The 16,431-nt window shown below is 39.8% G+C and overlaps 1 pseudogene; it reads right to left on the minus strand.

Annotated features, from left to right (window-relative positions):
- Nucleotides 1-14,084: 14,084 nt before the first annotated feature.
- On the minus strand, nt 14,085-14,522 carry LOC128575187 (UDP-N-acetylglucosamine transferase subunit ALG13 homolog; annotated as a pseudogene).
- Between the last annotated feature and the right edge of the window lie 1,909 nt (nt 14,523-16,431).

Consider the following 16,431-nt stretch of genomic DNA (forward strand, 5'->3'; position numbering starts at 1 on the left):
TTTCCGCATATGAAGAGGACATTAGGAGTGGGTAAGAACCATTTGCCCCTAGCCACACAGTCCTAGGCATGAATCATGAACTCATTAAGTTCCATCCTTCTAGAGTAGTGATACTTGCCATCTTTCTGGCTGTCCAGTATTTGACTCCACTTTCAGTTTTTAGCCAGGGTTGGGTTTGAACCCGCCACCTCTGGCATATGGGACCAGCGCCCTGCCTTTGAGCCGCAGGCACCGCCCTTGACTCCACTTTCTACGTTTCTTTTTGGGGGAGATGGTTTGCTCATCCATAGGGAAATAGAGCCTGCTTCTCACTAGAGAAGATGGCAAATGTCCATATGTTACTTTCCCAATCTCTCTTCAGTTGTGGGTCAGACCCATGGGCCAGTATTTACCAATGAAATGCACCTAATCCTGACATTGAATTGTAAGGCAGTGACACTATAAAGCAGGACCAAATGGAACCCTTTAATGGTAATGGGGTAAAGGGGTGGGGAGGGAGCTACACCTGGTTTCTAATCTAACAGCTGCTCTGGTGACTAATTTCTGGTAGATTGGCAGCGCAGGCCAGTGCCCCAGTGGCAGCAGAAGTGATATCCCTACAGGATTGATTCTGGGACATGGTTTGGGGTGCTGTTCCTGGCTGTGTGGCTATTGGGTCTGGTTCTCAAGCATCCCTGAAGATTCCATGAGCTACCCCCAAATTCATTTCTTAAGTTTCTTTTCTGCTTCAACTGTCAGCCAGAGTAAGTTTCTGTTGCATATAATTAAACGCTGACTGAGGCAGAAATTTGTACGAGGAATGGCTTGTTGACAACAGACCCATAGGAAATGAGGAGAAATCTGAGCATTGGTTATTTGGGACGAAGGGCAGCTTACAACCCAGCTTCAAGTAGAGAGACTCTGGCAGGTCAAGCATACATTAGTGAGATAGTCAATTAAATTAAAACTTCATCTAGAATGGAGTGCTCCTTGAAAGCAAGGGTCTCAGAGGCTGAGTGGCCTTGTTATACACCAGTCTGAGGGGCACAGAAATTCCAAGGCCATGAGGAGGGATGGTTGCATCCGATTACACTGTCCCAGCTCATATCCCAACTCTTCAGCTCCAGTGTCTACCTAAAAGCTAAGGATCTTTTATGATTGTGGCAAAATAATATTTTTTCCCCAGAAGCAGGAACAGGAAGAAGTATTACTGGAGCCCAGGTCCCAGAGCCAACCAGTAGAAGCTGGAACTATAATGGCAGGTCTGTCCTTTAAGATTTGGAGTCTCGGGAGAGTTGTAGTTGCTGTTGGAGGTGTCACCCAAGTAGAAAAGGAAGGAAAGAAATATCCTGATTTCCCTTTTTCTTCTGCCCTCTAACCTCTTATTCATATAGAAGACAGAAAATAAAACCATGATATAACAATGACATAGAGCAGAGGAAGGGGAGGAATGGATCTGAGAAACAGGAAAAGCATCTTCTCCCTAGACAAGGGATGTTATTACTACATCAGATCCCAGTGTGCCTGCAAGGTGTTACAAAGTCAGACCTAAGAGGAAAGGCAAGTAAGGGTAAAATATTGCTAATTGGTATGAGCACAGCTGAGAGCACACATGGAGACAGACTCTGAGTGTGCCTTACCAAGGAGTGGGTATATAATTTTAGATTGGACTAAATTTATTGATACGTAGGCATTCACTAGAGATTCTTATTTCAACTGGTTAGTTTGAGTAATCGCAAAGGCTCTTCTAATGGTTTGCTTGGTTGGTTGACTGAATGGTGTACTAAGCAAAGTTAAGATGCCATAAATTCCTTGTTATAGAATAGAAGAAAGGAGGTTGAAGCACTGAGTACTTTTCCATATGCAGCGCATTTCCTACCCTCTAACTGTGGTCTCAGAGTGTACCAAGAAGACCATACATTTGTGACGTTATTGAGAAATACATTAGTGGTCGGAGCACTGTTGTGGCTGTTCTCTGTAAGGCTGGGGATAGAAGCTGAAAGCTGAAGTTGAAATGGGCTCCCTGATTTCAATAGGGATAAAAAGAGCCTGGGTGGGGGCAGACTCCAAGTAGTAGCATTTAGTCACTAGAGGCAAAATGGACATAGTTGCCAAATAGGCATAGAGCAGTTGCCAGATGAATAACAAATGCTCATTACTATCTACCCCTTCACCCGCCTCGCCATATCCCTTTCTTCTGATGCTTACACTCTCACCAACCATAATGCAACCAACCATCTTTGAAAAACCAGTAACACATTCACCATCCCCAAGGAGTCACCTGTATCTCAGCTGTAACTATATTCAACCAAGCTTCCTCAGTTTGTGGGTGATGGTCATCCTTCTGGTAGTAACACTATCCTCTTTCAAAATTCTATCGTCTGTGCAATTAATTATAAAAATAATATATAATTGGCGAATTATAAAATTAACCACCAACAACACACTTAATAGCAAGGGAAAGGAAAGAAGAGAAAAACTAGATTAAGATAGTTAAATTAATGCATTGATTGAAACTAAGGATCAGTTGTAAAATAAGCCACTATTTTAGGTATCATTAAGGACAGTAATCTAATTAAATATTGATATAATGCTTTCTTATCACTTACAATTTAGAGCTATTTTATATTCCTCTAGGCAATGACATAGACTTTTTTCTTTTATAACCCTTGTGCATACATAAAAATTAAAATACAAGACATGAGTTCAAGACCGGCCTGACCAAGAGCGAGATCCTACTATTTCTATTTTAGATTTCTATTTTAGATCTCTACTAAAAATAGAAAAAAAAAATACTAGGTGGGCACCTGGGAGGCTGAGGCAAGAGGACTGCTTCAGCCCAGGAATTTGAAGTTGCTATGAGCTACGACTCCATGACACTCTACCTGGGATTGGCAGTCTCAAATAAAATAAAATATAAGACAAATATATTGACTGTGGTATTCCTTAAACTTTATATTTATAGCTCTACTCTGGATCCCTCCCACATTATTTCTTCAACAAAGAATATTTGCTCCACTGTTTTCTTTCCATGCCTTTTTGCATTACGACGGCTTTTTATTTCAAAGTGAGATTATGTAATATTTTGGAAGACATTTTCAAGGACAATTAAACTAAAATGGGTTGTACTAACAATATACATAGCTCAAGTGAGGTAATGCTAATATGAACGGCTATGACCAACGAAGAAAATGCACAAGCAGTGGTAATTATATCATGAATGTTGCATGTTACCAGCAATAGCAAGGTGCTATTAATTGTAGGATGCATCCCTATTTGAAAGGTGTTAAAAATGTGAAGAAATGAACATCTTAGAATTGATGAAATGCAATAATAATGAATATAAAAACACATAACAGGGAAGAAAATACAAATATATGCTAAGTCCTTTTTTCTTTTTCTTTTTTTTTGTTCTAAGTCCTTTTTTCTGATGATATATTTTACTTCTGTTCTCTAATAACTTTTCCATGTTCCATTTGGCTTAATCCAGTACCTCAACTGTTATTTGTTTGCTGTTCTTTCTGCACAGTAGGTTAACTGAAATCCTCATTTTTGAAGGATTTGAGTCATTGATAATTCTACCGGTATAATTACTATGGAAAAAATTCTTGCCTTTTCCCCTTCATTTATGGAATAATTTTCCTTTAGATGCTAAGGTGTTCCCTTTACCAGTTATTTTCAACATTTAAATTATAACGTTCCTTATTGTGGTTATCCTCCATAGGCTTTCTTGAAATTCTTGGCTCTGTGGGTTTAGGGATTTCATTAAATTTGGAAAAATTTTGGCTTTAAGTCTTTACACTCCTCCCTCGTCCCACCATGGTACTCTAATTACGCGGATGTTAGACCATTTGATGTGGTCTTACAGGTCGCTGAGGTTTGGCTCACTTTTTCCTGCCTTTATATTTCTGTACTTCATTTGGATAGTTTCTATTTCTAGGTCAAGTTTACTAATTATTTTCTTTTGTAGTGTGTAATCTGTTATTATCCTACCCAGTGAAATTTTAATTTCAGATATTGAATTTTTCTGTTCTAAAACTAAAAAAAAATTAGTTTTTAAAATCTCCCCTTTCTCTCTTTATTATGCTCATGTTTTCCTTTAAATCTGTGAGTATATTGAATATACAGTATTTATATTAATTCATTTAATATCTTTTCTGATTTCATCATCTCTGTCATGTCTGGGCATCTTTTTATTAATTGATTTTGTCTTGGTTATAGGTCTCATTTTCCTGATTTTTTGTGTCTATAATTTTTTTTTAGGTGATGGACATTGATAATGTTACATTATTGACAAGCTGGACTTTTTGTTTTCCTATAAAAAATATCAAAGTGTGTTTGGGCAGGCAGCTATTTGTGAATCATCTTGATAATTATAAAACTTCCTTTTAAGCTTGTGCTCTAGGCTGGTTTAGCCATGTTAGTACCCTGTTTCCCCGAAAATAAGACATCCTCCGAAAATAAGACCTACTTACAGGAAAGATAAGACGTCCCCTGAAAATAAGACCTAGCACGTCTTTGGGAGCACACCTTAAAATAAGATCTTATTTTCGGGGAAACAGGGTTAAGTGTGAACTGACGGTTGTCTACTAAGTGTTCTGGGTATTCAACAAACTCTCTTATATCTAGCTAATCAGACTAAGCCTCTCCCAACCCTGTGAGAACTCTGGGGACTACTAATCTTATAGCTGTCCAACAATTATTTTTTGTCCATTCCTGTGTAGTTTTATTCTAAATATACTCAACTCAGTGTTCAGACAAAAATCCGAGGGGAATCTATGCAAATTTATGGAGTTCTTTGTTTGCATAGCTCTCTCCCCTGCTGTACTTGGTACCACAAATTGTAGTTGTCCTGACCTTCTGTTTTCTTGGCTGAGTAAGGCTGCTGTCCTCTGCTTGAGTTTCCTCTCTGTCTCTGTGCTGGGGTGCAGTAAATCCTGACAGGTAGAGAGTCAGGGTAACTGTAGCCCTTGCCTCATTTGTTTCCCTTTTCTCAGGAATTTCTTTTTTTTTTTTTTTTTTCTACCAGGTGCCTATTGCAAAATTATCTTTCTTTCATTTTTCTTCTTCTTCTTCTTTTTTTTTTTATTAAATCATAGCTGTGTACATTGATATGATCATGGGGCATCATTCACTAGCTTTACATGCCATTTACCAAGTTTCACATATACCCTTGTAAGATGCACCGCTGGTGTAATCCCACCAATCCCCTTCCCTCTACCCACCTCCCCCCTCCCTCCCCTCCCTTTCCCCCTTCCCCCTATTCTTAGGTTGTAACTGGGTTATAGCTTTCATGTGCAAACCCTAAATTAGTTTCATAGTAGGTCTGAGTACATTGGGTACTTTTTCTTCCATTCTTGAGATACTTTACTAAGAAGAATATGTTCCAGCTCCATCCATGTAAACATAAAAGAGGTAAAGTCTCCATCTTTCTTTAAGGCTGCATAATATTCCATGGTGTACATGTACCACAATTTATTAATCCATTCATGGATCCATGGGCACTTGGGCTTCTTCCATGACTTAGCAATTATGAATTGGGTTGCAATAAACATTCTGGTACAAATATCTTTGTTATGATGTGCTTTTTGGTCTTCTGGGTATGCCCAGTAGAGGGATTACAGGATTGAATGGCAGATCTATTTTTAGATCTCTTAGTGTTCTCCATATCTCTTTTCAAAAGGAATGTATTAATTTGCATTCCCACCAGCAGTGCAAAAGTGTTCCCTTTTCTCCACGTCCGCGCCAACATCTTTGGTCTTGGGATTTTGTGATATAGGCTAGTCTCACTGGAGTTAGATGGTATCTCAAAGTAGTTTTGATTTGCATTTCTCTGATGATTAAAGATGATGAGCATTTTTTCATATGTCTGAAGGCCGCACGCCTGTCTTCTTCAGAGAAGTTTCTCTTCAAATCCCTTGCCCAGCCTGCGATGGGATCCCCTGTTCTATTCTTGCTAATGCGTTTGAGTTCTCTGTGGATTCTGGTTATTAAACCTTTGTCAGAGACATAACCTGCAAATATATTCTCCCATTCTGAGGGCTGTTTGCTTGCTTTACTTACTGTGTTCTTGGCTGTGCAGAAGCTTTTTAGTTTGATCAAGTCCCAGTAGTGTATTTTTGAAGCTGCTTCAATTGCCCGGGGGGTCCTCCTCATAAAATACTCGCCCAGCCCGATTTCTTCAAGGGTTTTCCCTGCACTCTCTTCTAGTATTTTTATAGTTTCATGTCTTAAGTTCAAATCTTTGATCCAGTGAGAGTCTATCTTAGTTAATGGTGAAAGGTGTGGGTCCACTTTCAGTCTTCTACAGGTTGCCAGTTCACCCAGCACCATTTGTTAAATAGGGAATCTTTTCCCCACTGAATGTTTTTAATTGGCTTGTCAAAGATTAAATAACGGTAAGTAGCTGGATTCATCTCTTGGTTCTCTATTCTGTTCCAGATATCTACTTCTCTGTTTTTGTGCCAATACCATGCTGTTTTGATCACTATTGATTTGTCGTATAGTCTGAGGTGTGGTAGCGTAATTCCTCCTGCTTTGTTTTTATTTCTGAGTAACGTCTTGGCTATTCGAGGTTTTTTTCTGATTCCATATAAAACGAAGTATTGTTTTTTCAAGATCTTTAAAGTATGACAGTGGAGCTTTAATAGGGATTGCATTGAAATTATATATTGCTTTGGGTAGTATAGACATTTTAACAATATTGATTCTTCCCAGCCATGAGCATGGTATGTTTTTCCATTTGTTAATATTTTCAGCTATTTCTTTTCTTAGAGTTTCATAGTTCTCTTTATAGAGATCTTTCACGTCCTTTGTTAGATAAATTCCCAAATATTTCATCTTCTTTGGCACTACTGTGAATGGGATAGAGTCCTTAACTGTTTTTTCAACTTGACTGTTGTTGGTATATATAAAGGCTACCGATTTATGAATGTTGATTTTGTAACCTGAGACACTGCTGTATTCCTTGATCACTTCTAAAAGTTTTGTAGTAGAGTCCCTAGTGTTTTCCAGATATACTATCATATCATCTGCGAAGAGCGAAAGTTTGATCTCTTCTGATCCTATATGGATACCCTTGATCGCCTTTTCTTCCCTAATTGCGGTGGCTAAAACTTCCATTACAATGTTAAAAAGCAATGGAGACAATGGGCAGCCTTGTCTGGTTCCTGATCTGAGTGGAAATGATTCTAATTTAACTCCATTCAATATGATATTGGCTGTGGGTTTGCTGTAGATGGCCTCTATCAGTTTAAGAAATGTCCCTTCTATACCAATTTTCTTGAGTGTTCTGATCACGAACGGATGCTGGATATTATCAAAAGCTTTTTCTGCATCGATTGAGAGAATCATATGGTCTTTGTTTTTTAATTTGTTTATGTGCTGGATTACATTTATAGATTTATGTATATTGAACCAGCCTTGAGATCCTGGAATAAAACCGACTTGGTCATGATGTATAATTTGTTTGATGTGTTGCTGGATTCTGTTTGTTAGGATCTTGTTGAATATTTTTGCATCTATATTCATTAGTGATATCGGTCTATAATTTTCTTTTCTTGTTGGGTCTTTTCCTGGTTTGGGGATCAGGGTGATGTTTGCTTCATAGAACGTGTTGAATAGTTTTCCTTCTTTTTCTACCTTTTGGAACAGGTTGAGTAATATAGGTACTAATTCCTCTTTAAAGGTTTGGTAGAATTCAGACGTGAAACCATCTGGTCCCGGGCTTTTCTTTTTAGGGAGGTTTTGTATGGTTGATGCTATTTCCGAACTTGATATGGGCTTGTTCAACATTTCCACTTGATTCTGGCTAAGTCTTGGAAGGTGACGTGCTTCCAAGTATTGGTCAATTTCCTTCAGATTTTCATATTTCTGAGAATAAAGTTTCTTGTAATATTCATTAAGGATTTTTTTGATTTCTGAGGAATCTGTTGTTATTTCATCTTTGTTGCTTCTGATTGATGAGATTAGAGATTTTACTCTTTTTTTCCTTATTAGGTTGGCTAAAGGTTTATCTATTTTATTGACCTTTTCGAAAAACCAGCTTTTTGATTTATTGATCTGTTGTATTATTCTTTTGTTTTCAATTTCATTTAGTTCTGCTCTAATTTTGGTTATTTCTTTTCTTCTACTGGGTTTGGGGTTGGAATGTTCTTCCTTTTCCAGTTGCTTGGGATGTCCCATTAAGTTGTTAACTTCCTCTCTTTCCGTTCTCTTGAGGAAGGCTTGTAGTGCAATAAATTTCCCTCTTAGAACTGCCTTTGCAGTGTCCCAGAGGTTCTGATAGTTCGTGTCTTCATTGTTGTTTTGTTCCCCAAAATTGGTGATTTCTTTCTTAATCTCATCTCTGGCCCAGCTATCATTCAGCATAAGGTTATTTAACTTCCATGTTTTTGTATGAGTGTGCAGATTCCTGTTGTTACTCAGCTCAAGTTTTATTCCATGGTGGTCCGAGAAGATGCATGGAATAATTTCTATTCCTTTAAATTTACTAAGGTTAGACTTGTGACCTAAGATGTGATCGATTTTGGAGTAAGTTCCATGGGCTGATGAGAAGTATGTGTATTCAGTTTTGTTGGGATGAAATGTTCTGTAGATGTCTGCTAAATACAAATGTTGGATGGTTAAGTTTAAATCTAAGATTTTTTTGCTCGGCTTCTTGTTGGAGGATCGATCCAACACTGCCAGAGGAGTGTTGAAGTCTCCGACGATTATGGAGCTGGAGGAAATCAAGTTGCTCATGTCTGTTAGAGTTTCTCTTATAAATTGAGGTGCATTCTGGTTGGGTGCATAGATATTAATAATTGAGATCTCATCATATTGAGTATTACCCTTAACAAATATGAAGTGACCATTCTTGTCCTTCCTTACTTTTGTTGGTTTAAAGCCTATTGTATCTGCAAATAAAATTGCAACACCTGCTTTTTTCTGATTACCATTTGCCTGAAATATGGACGACCATCCTTTCACCCTGAGTCTGTATTTGTCTTTTAAGTTAAGATGTGACTCTTGTATGCAACAAATATCTGGCCTGAGTTTTTGTATCCAATCAGCTAACCTGTGCCTCTTTAGAGGACAGTTTAAGCTGTTCACATTAATGGAGAGTATTGATAAGTGTGGTGAAGTTTTGGGTATTGAGTTTTTCAAAAGTCCAGTGGGCATTTTTAATCCTTTCGCCAGTGTGGAAATTGGAGTTTGATCCGAAGTTTCTGAGTGAGTTTACTTTTGTGGTATAGGATTGGGTTGGTCATTATGGAGGATAGGTCTGAGAATATCCTGAAGAGCTGGTTTTGTTATGGCAAATTTCTTCAACACATGAATGTCATTGAAGTATTTAATTTCTCCATCATAAATGAAACTCAGTTTAGCTGGATACAAGGTCTGGGGTTGAAAGTTATTTTGCTTTAGGAGATTAAAAGTCGGTGACCACCCTCTTCTGGCTTGAAAAGTTTCAGCAGAGGGATCTGCAGTCATTCTAATATTCTTCTCTTTGAAGGTAATGGTTTTCTTTCTCCTGGCAGCTTTGAGGATTTTTTCCTTCATATTAACTTTAGTGAAGTTAATTATCATATGCCTGGGGGATGTCTTATTGGGGTTGAGTCGTGCTGGGGTTCTGAAGCTGTCTGCTACCTGAATTTTAGAATCTCTAGGCATGTCTGGAAAATTCTCTTTCATAATTTCATGCCGAAGGGCCTCTGTGCCCAGCGAGGCCATTTCATCTGTTTCTGGAACCCCTATGATTCGGATATTTGCCTTCTTCAAATTATCCCAGAGCTCTTGGAGAGAGTGATCCGTTTTTGCTCTCCATTTCTCTTCCTCTTTGAGAGTTTGGGAGCGTTCAAAGGTTTTATCTTTGATGTCAGAAATCCTTTCTTCTGCTTGCTCCATTCTGTTGCTGAGGGATTCTACTGTATTTTTCATATCTTTGAGGGCTGGAAATTCTTGCTTCAGTGTGTCTAAGTCTTTGGTGGTTTTGTCTTTAAATTCGTTAAATTCTTGAGACAACTTTTGAATTTCTCCTCGAATTCCTAATTCCACTTTGTTAATCTTGTCTGCAATCCAAATTCTGAATTCGATTTCTGACATCTCAGCCAGTTGTTTATGAATGGGATCTTCAGTTGCATCTGCCATATCTTTCCTTGGGGGGGTTGATGTATTCTGGTTATTCATGTTACCAGAGTTTTTCCGCTGATTCCGCCCCATGGTTGTTTTACTCCCTCTGATTTTTTTCCCCTGGAGCTTTGTCGAGGGCCTGTACAGTGTTGTGGCCTGAGAAACTGGGGCCCTGTCTGGTGTGGTGGGGCTAAGTGGTTCTGTCTTGTTTTCAGCTGGTTTCTGTTCTACCCTAGTGAAACAGATACTTTCTTCTCAGGAATTTCTATCCTTTACTGCCAGTGCTATGATTTAAATGTGTCCCTTCCAAAATCCAGGTATTGCCAATGTGACAGTATCGAGAGGTGGGGCCCATAGGAAGGTGATCAGGCCACAAGGGCTCCTCCTTCACTAAGGGGATTTAGGCTTTTATATAAATAAAAAGGCTTTTGGCTAGCTCGCTCTTTTGCTCTCCTTCCCTCTGGAGGATACAGCAACAAGGGGCCACCTTGGGAGCAGGCAGCAGTTCTCATCAGGTGACAAACACACCAGCTCCTTGATCATATACTGCCAGCCACAAGACTGTGAGAAAGAAATGTGTATTCATTATGAATCGCCTAGTCTGTGGTGTCCTGTTATAAACAGACTCAGACAACATCCTAACATCCGAAAACAGTTGTTTGATGTATTTGGCCCAGTTTTATTGTTGTTCATGGGGAGAGGACTATTCTGGTACCACTTACTGCATAATGGGGGGAATGGAAAGAGGAAGTCTTTTTGTAATCAGTTTAACTGTTCCTTTAATAACTTTGTGAGCATCTTGCCTGACTGCTTAATTTTCAACTTTTGCTGTTTGTTTTCTAACACAGACATTTATGGCTGCACATTTCCCCATGGACACTGCTGTGGCTTTATCCTACAAGTTTTGCTTTGTAGTGTTTTTGTTATTGTTCAATTAAAATATTTTCTAATTTTTATGAACATTCCTTCCTGGAGTCATGAGTTATTCAAACTTATATCCATTCTTTCCCACAACTATTAGTCCTTTGTTGAATATATGTATTACAAATATCTTCTCTTGTATGGCTTGTCTGTTTATGTTCATGGTCAGATCCTCTAATGAACACAATGTCTTAATTTTAATGAAGTCCCATTTATGAAAATATTTTATGGCTAGTTCTTTTGATGGTCTATTTAGGAAAATTTTGCTTTTCTCAAGACCATGAAGATATTCTCCTGTGGTTTCACTTAAATTAGTTGTTATTTTATTTTCCACAGTTGGGTTATGATGCGTCTTAAGTTATCTTTTGGACATAAGTGGAATCTACCAGGAACTGTTTTATAAATCAATTGACTAGATATGATTAGGTCTGGGTTTAGTTTCTATTCTATTCCATTCGTACATTAAAATCTCCTAGTGACTTGTCACTTAAATATTTTTTTTTGTTTTTTTTTATTGTTGGGGATTCATTGAGGGTACAATAAGCCAGGTCTCACTTAAACATTTTTTTCACAGTAAGTTTTCTACTCTGATTGTTGATGGCCGTGCTGCATTTATTTCATTTGTTTGTCCCTTCATACTAAATTGTCCCTCCCCACCTTGTTCTTTGCTCAGGGAAGCTGAACTGAATGGATTACATTAAGGTTTTTTCCTGCCTCTGATTCTGGGGCCAACAGAAAATCCTAGAGAGAGATCCAAGGGAAGATGGAAAGAGAGGTGGAACATTGATGCTCCTGGTTTCCTTCCTGTGAGGTCCCCTCATGTTGGTTTTGTGACTTGACCAAATATCATTCCTCCTCTGAAGGCAGCTGATCCTATAGAACCCCTTATCCTTCCAGGTTCTGGTAACTTTTCCCTGTTGTTCTCTCTTCAGTTCTAGGAAAGGTGACAGTTCCTATGCTTGCTAGTCATGCCTGGATTCCTGCACTACCCTTAAGCCCTGCTAATATCTTTGCATATAAACCTCTTAGAAAAACCTTAATTTGAATGTGAAATTTCCTTGTGAGAGGAACTGGTGTATTAGAAAACTTTTTATTTTTATATATTTTTTTGAGACAGAGTCTCAAACTGTCACCCTGGATAGAGTGCCATGGCATCACAGCTCACAGCAACCTCAGACTCTTGGGCTTAAGTGATTGTCTTGCCTCAGCCTCCCATGTAGCTAGGACTACAGGCGCCCACCTCAACACCTGGTTATTTATTTATTTATTTGGTTGTAGTTACCATCGTCATTTGGCAGGCCTGGGCTGGATTCGAACCCGCCAGCTCCGGTGTATGTGGCTGGCACCCTAGCCTCTGACCTACAGGCGCCAAGTCTAGAAAGCTTTTTAAAAAATGTCTTATATTCAGTATTGTTGCTCAACATGCTTTAGTTTTTATAGTTTGTTTCTAGAAATTGTTCAATTTCCCAGGTAGATGATCACAGTCTTTTGTAAATGGTGTGTTTCTTCCTTTAACATACTTATAATTTTAATTTCTGTTTTTTTCTTTCTTATTCTCCTGGCTGAGGCCTCCATTATAAAGTGGAATGGAAGTAATTTTATTTGTCTCATTCTTTGCTTTAAATTGAATGCAAAAAATGGTTTGTCATTAAGAATTGTTATTTGCTGTAAATCTAGGGTTGATGCCTTTTCTATGTTAAGGAATTTTTTGTCTCTCTGCATTTATTATTATTTTTTATTTTTTATTTTTTTAAGGATAAAGCAGTTTATTTTAAAGGTCTTGAGACCATGTACTCTTAATAAGAATTGTATAATGTGTCTATCTCATGTTACCATATAAACTTCAAAACTATATTCAAAACCATATATTTAAGTCATCATACACATCATTTATTATTCACTTGTGAAACTAATTTTATAACCAAACACATTGTAAATTTGTTACAGTAGATGTTTCATTACCACTATGGGAAGGGATTCTTTTTAAAATAACAGTAAATCCTATTGGTGTAAGTCCTTTGATTTGTTGTTCTCAAACCAAGAAAGCTTTGACATTGAGCAAAATTATTTTTGTCACTTTTAGATTTTAAAAAAGTGAACATATAGCCGGGCGTTGTGGTGGGCGCCTATAGTCCCAGCTGCTCGGGAGGCTGAGGCAAGAGAATGGCTTAAGCCCAAAAGCTAGAGGTAGCTGTGAGCCGTGTGACGCCACGGCACTCTACCCCAGGGCGGTACAGTGAGACTCTGTCTCTACAAAAAAAAAAAAGTGAACATAACCACTCCACTCTATTTTTCAGAATAAAAGTAGTTTCTCCATGTACAACAGATCAACTTACTTGGTAATCTTTTCTAATCAAGGACTGAACTATTTCGCAGAACACAACCCATCATTTCTGGGTTTTGTTATTTAAATGTGGTTCCTAGGAGACAGTCATGGTGGTTCACACTCATAATCCTAATCGGAGGCTGAGGGGAGAGGATCATTTGAACTCAGGAGTTGGGGATCAGTCTGAGCAAGAGCAAGACCCCATCTCTACTAAATATAGAAAAAAACTAGCACATCAGTAGTCCTAGCTACTCAGGAGGCTGAAACAAGAAGACTGCTCAAGCCCGAGAGTTTGAGGTTGCTGTGAGGTATGATGCCACAGCACTCTACGCACAGCAACAAAATGAGACTCAGTCTCAAAAAAAAAAAAAAAAATGGTTTATTGGATTATGAAGCTAAAAATGCCGACTCTCATGGAAACTTGTTACTGTTTCCTTTTTTTATTCCAAGGAATATCAAACTAATTACATTTATGCTCCTTGTCAAAGTCTTTAAGTTTTGTTCATTTTTTCATGATTCCAAATCCACTTGGGAATTCTAGGACAAAACCTGTGAATGCTCATTACATATTGAAGATCAGGAAAAAGCTAATAAATTTACTAAATTCTAATTAGGATTTGGACCCAAATGCAAACGTGTACACCATAACATTTCCTATACATTCTACAGATATAGGAAGTTTATTAACTTATATTATTCTGCAAATAAATGTTTAATTTGATTTAACCACATTCCATATGTTGGATTTGGGGGGTGTTTTTAAAGTGTTGAGAGTTTAGTGTTTATTTTTGTAATCCAACAACTTTATCCAAAAATGCAGAAAATTTTTCTGGCTGGCCAGGAGGGTAACATTTCAGTGTTGATAAGTCCATTGACTGTAACAGCCCAGGAAGCGTGCTGCAGGTACAGTAGAAGAGATGCCCCTCTTTGTGTAGCTGCTTTGCCAATTCCAGTTGATGATTGTTCATCCACTTTTCATTTACAACCACCACAAGTGGTTTTCCTTTTTCCAGCGACTCTAAACAGGTTCCTGCCCCTGCGTGACTAATGACAAGATCTGCCTTCCGAAGGTCTTCTTTTACCGAATCCTTGTACTTGCAGACAATCGTGCGATGACACACACGCAATCAGGTCATCAAAGCTGGTGGTCCCTACAGTAACAAATACGCTCTTCATTGCGCGGGTTTCAGGGTTTCGCAATCCAGAATTGCCAAAGGCTGGATGTGACGCAACAGGCCACCGGAGCTGCGGCAGCCACACCCTGTGCGGAAGGCAGAAGTCCTGCATTTATTATTTTTTAAAACCATGAACAGATATTAACTTGTATTGAATAGTGCACTGTACTATTTGAGATGATTATGAAGTTCCTTTCCTTTTCTTGTCTGGCTCTACCTTGAGTCTTGGCTCCATCCTTACAGAATGAGTCAAGGTCAAAGCCCTGGAGATGATCTGTCCTTGCCCCAGCCTGAAAGGGCAGGAATGGAGCCTCGAGTGAGGCTTGGGCTTTATAAAATCTTCCATGTGTAACATTGCCAGATGTTGGTGATGGCAAAGTTTTAACGTACTATTTTGTTTCTGATTTACTCTTCTCTCTTATAAGGAGAACACGGGATGATTAGGATAGAAACCACAATCTGACGCCCATGTCACTTACAGCAATCCTGTGAAGAAGTTATTAGTATGCTTATTTTACAGATGATGAGGCTGAAGCTCAGAGAGGTGACCTGCTCTGCCCAGAATAATAGCAGAGTAGGATTTTAGATCTGTGGCTCCACATCTTGTGTTCAGGAGCACTGCTTTCTTCTTCAGAACAGAGAAGTGAGACCTGGGCTCCATGTGACCACTGGCGCGCTTCTTCCTTTCCCCGACCCTTGGAGCCTCAGCTGTAAGTATTCCGGTTCCACTCTTCCATCCACTCCCCCAGCAGGGCTATGGTTTGGAAGCACTGTGGCCCTCCGACCATGCCTCCAGTCTCCTGGGCTGTATGTCCTGTCACTGTTGCGACTACTGGGCATGTGTATGTTTGTACATGTGCAGAGGGAGGGTAGAGAGTCTGGAGAAGGCAGGAGAGCAGAGTGGGATTATGATTCTCCTTTTCTGTGGACTAGGCTTGATGTCGAGATGGGCAGGCTGTTGTTGCTGCCTGGTCTGCTCCTGTCCCTTCCTCTGACTGCAGGTTGGACCGTCTCCGACTGCCTAATGACTGAAGTCTCCCAGCTCCCTCCCGTTCCCGCTTCTTCCTGATCTGCCCCTTGGACTCCAGCTTGCCCCTTCTTGCTGCATGCAACTCAGTGACCAGCCTGACACAGGCCTTGGAAGCAGTGCCACAGAGGATGGAGGGGCTCTGTCTTGTTGGTTCTACTTCTGTTCTGCCCCAGAATCCCTTTCTACCTTCCCTGCCCTCAACGTCCTGGGACTGAATCTGCATCCCACCCAGATCCTGCCAGGAGCTCTCAAGGACTTGGGACAACTGCCACATCTCTCTTTCCTGGCTCTGCCCCAAGGGAAGATTCATCTTTCTAACCCCTGAAGCCTTTGTAGACCTTAGATCCCTCCAGAACCTTGCTTTTGTAGGCCCCTGTTGGGATGGGAATTTGGTGTGTGGTTGCCTTGCAGTCTACAATGGCTGGCTGTTGACTATAGTTGCCTCCAGAATATGGGGGTGCTGGCTGACATCTTCCTGGATCGGGTGCATGGCCCCTTCTGGGAATGCCTAGATTCTGGGTGTGTTGGGTCTGTCATTCAACAGGGAGTTGGTAATGGCCAGGCCTGGGGCCCTCCATGGTCTCAGGCTAGGGGCTCTGCATCTGGACCACACAAAGATGAAGGCAGCTGCCATGGTGGGACTGGAGCAGCAGAAGTTGGATGGTCTGTGAAACACACTGACATAGCCGAGCTGCCCTCCTGGACAGTTGCCTACTTTGAGCTGCAGAAGCTGAGTTTGAGAACTCAGAAGATAAGGCACATACCTCTAGAAGCTCTGGTTTCCTGGTACAACCTGAAGAAGTTGGGTTTTCATAGCAGTGGTCTGACTGAGCTATCACCAGGTTTCCTGGTTGCCATGCCAGGCTTCAGAAACTGAATGTGGCCAG

This window comes from Nycticebus coucang, chromosome 22, assembly GCF_027406575.1.
Source record: "Nycticebus coucang isolate mNycCou1 chromosome 22, mNycCou1.pri, whole genome shotgun sequence".
Taxonomy (NCBI): Eukaryota; Metazoa; Chordata; class Mammalia; order Primates; family Lorisidae; genus Nycticebus; species Nycticebus coucang.